This window comes from Salvia splendens, chromosome 21 (assembly GCF_004379255.2).
Source record: "Salvia splendens isolate huo1 chromosome 21, SspV2, whole genome shotgun sequence".
Lineage (NCBI taxonomy): Eukaryota > Viridiplantae > Streptophyta > Magnoliopsida > Lamiales > Lamiaceae > Salvia > Salvia splendens.
This window is the reverse complement of record NC_056052.1, coordinates 27,458,581-27,461,536: the sequence shown is the minus strand read 5'-3', so window position 1 is coordinate 27,461,536 and position 2,956 is coordinate 27,458,581. Positions and strand designations below refer to the sequence as shown.

At 48.2% G+C, this 2,956-nt stretch overlaps 1 pseudogene; it reads left to right on the top strand.

The window, feature by feature from the left end:
- LOC121784474 lies at positions 1-2,153 on the top strand (annotated as a pseudogene).
- The last annotated feature ends 803 nt before the right edge of the window (positions 2,154-2,956 follow it).

Genomic DNA, 2,956 nt, shown 5'->3' with positions numbered 1-2,956 from the left:
ATGGAGGAAGGGGTGGACTTGATGCCCATGGTGGGGGAGATTGATTCCAACTCCAATGCTGGGACGGAGGCGCATATCCGCCAAAGCCCGACAGCTGAGAATCATATCCGCCAAAACCCGATGGCTGCGAAGGATAGGCCGAGGGGTTTGATGGATTGCTGTCATATTCCGATTCCTGAGAGTCGGGTGATTCGTCGTCACCTCGGTGCATTTTTTAGAGAGTGGTTGTGTAGGTAGTGAGTGGATGGATTTTGTGAAAATGGTGAAAAATAGGTGGTGGGGAGTGGTATTTATAGAGGAAAAAAAAAATTTTAAATCGCGCCGCATGCGCCGCGGCGGATGTCCGCACTGTAGCCGCCGCGCCTATAGGCCCGGCTATGTCCCCCCCCGCCGCGTCCTCGCCCCGCACCCGGCGATCGCCCATCCGCCAACCTCCTCACTATAGGCCGCCCGCCGAATGCCCATCCTCGCGGCTATAGCCGCGTCCACTCCATAGTGGATACCCTGAGCCTCAAAAACCACTCCGATCTCCGCCCTCACCTCTCCCTTGAGTTCAACGGCAAAACCGTCCAAACCGACAAGGCTAACGTCGTCGATGAAATCATGTACACAACTCAGGAGATCGCCGGCAAAGGGAAGGGCATCTCCAACACTCCATTGACTCTCGTCGTCAAGAAGAAAGGCGTGCCCGATCTCACCATGATCGATCTCCCCGGGATAACTAGGGTTCTGGTCAAAGGCCAGCCGGAGGATATCTCCGAGCAGATCTCTGACATTATCATGAAGTACATCACGCCGGAGGAGAGCATAATACTCAACGTCTTATCCGCCGGCGTCGATTTTCCCACGCGTGAGTCGATTCGGATGTCGCAGAGAGTGGACAAAACCGGGCATAGGACTCTCGCCGTCGTAACCAAGGCTGATAAGTCGCCGGAGGGGCTGCTTGAGAAGATCTTCGCCGACGATGTCAACATCGTCGGCTACGTCTGCGTCTATGAAGAAGCTCGGGCAGAAGAGGCGAAGCTCTTCGAGAATAATCATCTGCTTTCACGGATAGATAAATCCATTGTTGGAATCTCTGCTTTGGCGGAGAGGTTGACGACCATTCAGGCCAACATCATCGTCAAATGCTTGCCTGAGGTCGTGCGTAAAATCAACGAGAAGCTCTCGGCTAATCTGGAAGAGCTGAATAAGATGCCTCAGCATCTGAGTTCAATCAGCGAAGCAATGACTGCGTTCATGAACATTCTCTGCTCTGCTAGAGAATCTCTGAGGAAGATATTGCTACAAGGCGAGTTCGATGAGTATCCCGCAGATGATAATATGCACTCCTCCGCTAGATTAGCTGAAATGCTCAACAAATACTCCGAGGAGCTCCGATCTGCCAAATCCGGCGACGGCAACGACAATTTTCTGGTCGATGAAATGAAGGTTTTAGAAGAAAGCCGATCTGTCGGCCTCCCCAATTTCATACCTGAATCCGCATTCCGCACTCTGCTCGCGAAGAAAGTGAAGGAGATATCGACGACGCCGTTCGATTACTCGGAGAAGATATGGAATTACATCCAGAGTGTAGTGATCTCCGTCCTGCTGAAGCACTGCGACAACTACCCGCAGCTGATCTCATGCACCAGACGAGCGGCGCAAAACCTAATTTCGAGGAGTGGATCTCCGATCTGGTGGAGATGGAGAAGCTCTCCGACTACACGTGCAACGGGGCGTACACGGCGTCGTGGAACAAGCTGATGGCGGAGCAGAACGGATTCATGGAGCGGATCCGAGGCAATTTCCCGCTTGCAGCTGTGAGCGGGTTCGGGGAGATCAACATTGCACATCTGTGGGGCGTGAACGCGGATGCGGTGCAAGCAGCGTACGATATGAAGATGAGGATGGCTGCATATTGGGAGGTGGTGACGGGGAGGATGGTGGATAACATGGTGCTGCACTTATTGTTCAGCATAGGGAAGATGGTGAATAAGGAGATAATTGATGAGGTGGTGGGACCACAGGGGAACAGGCGGGCGAGGATGTTGGACGAGCTGCCATCGGTGACGGAGAAGAGGAAGAAGCTGCATAGCAGCGTCGCCTTGCTCAAGCAGTCTAAAGAGATTGTTGCTAATATTATGGACAACATTTCTCTCGATTTCGATTGAAGTAATTATTTTATGCTTTGTTTTCCCTCTATTAATCCGCCGAGCAGATTCGGTTATTTAGGAACTCTTCGTCTCATCTTCTATTGATGTCCTGCTCTCTCATTTTTATATGTTTTAAATTATCAGAAATTGTCTAAAAATTGTATTATCAGCTCAATATGTCTCTTCTTATTCCTATTTAGTTTTTATAAATAAAAACGGTAGAATTGGCGACATGAGTTTAAATTGGCCCTCTAGGCTCTAACTATAAATAACTGTTACTGTATCATTTTGATAATTCTAATTGAAAGATGTGGGTTACTATATACTCCCTCCGTCCCGAGCTACTCGCTCATTTCCTTTTCGGCTCGGAGATTAAGGAATGAGTGTATAGGAAAGTAAAAAATGACGGCTGTAGGTGAAATTTTTTTACTAGAAATGGAAAGAGTGCAAGTAACTTGGGACGCCCAAAAAGGAAATAAGTGCGAGTAGTGCGGGACGGAGGGAGTATTTACTAGTATCATCTATACATCTATAACTGAAAATGCCAATTGAGATGTACTACAAGTTATTAACAAAAATCAGTTTTAATCAAATTATATTTTTAATTTCAAATGGCAGTTTTATAAATATTTCCAAAATTCTCCTTTTATATATGTAGGGGGCGTTCGGTTTGCAAGATTGTATCCGAGATTAAATTTGTAGTGTGTTTGGTTCTTGAGATTCTGTCACGCCCGCTTTTCCTAAGGATAGGAAGTACGGTGGACCGCGACTAGGGGAGGAATAAAGAAGCGGGGAAGAAAGGGGGAGAACAAGAATACTTG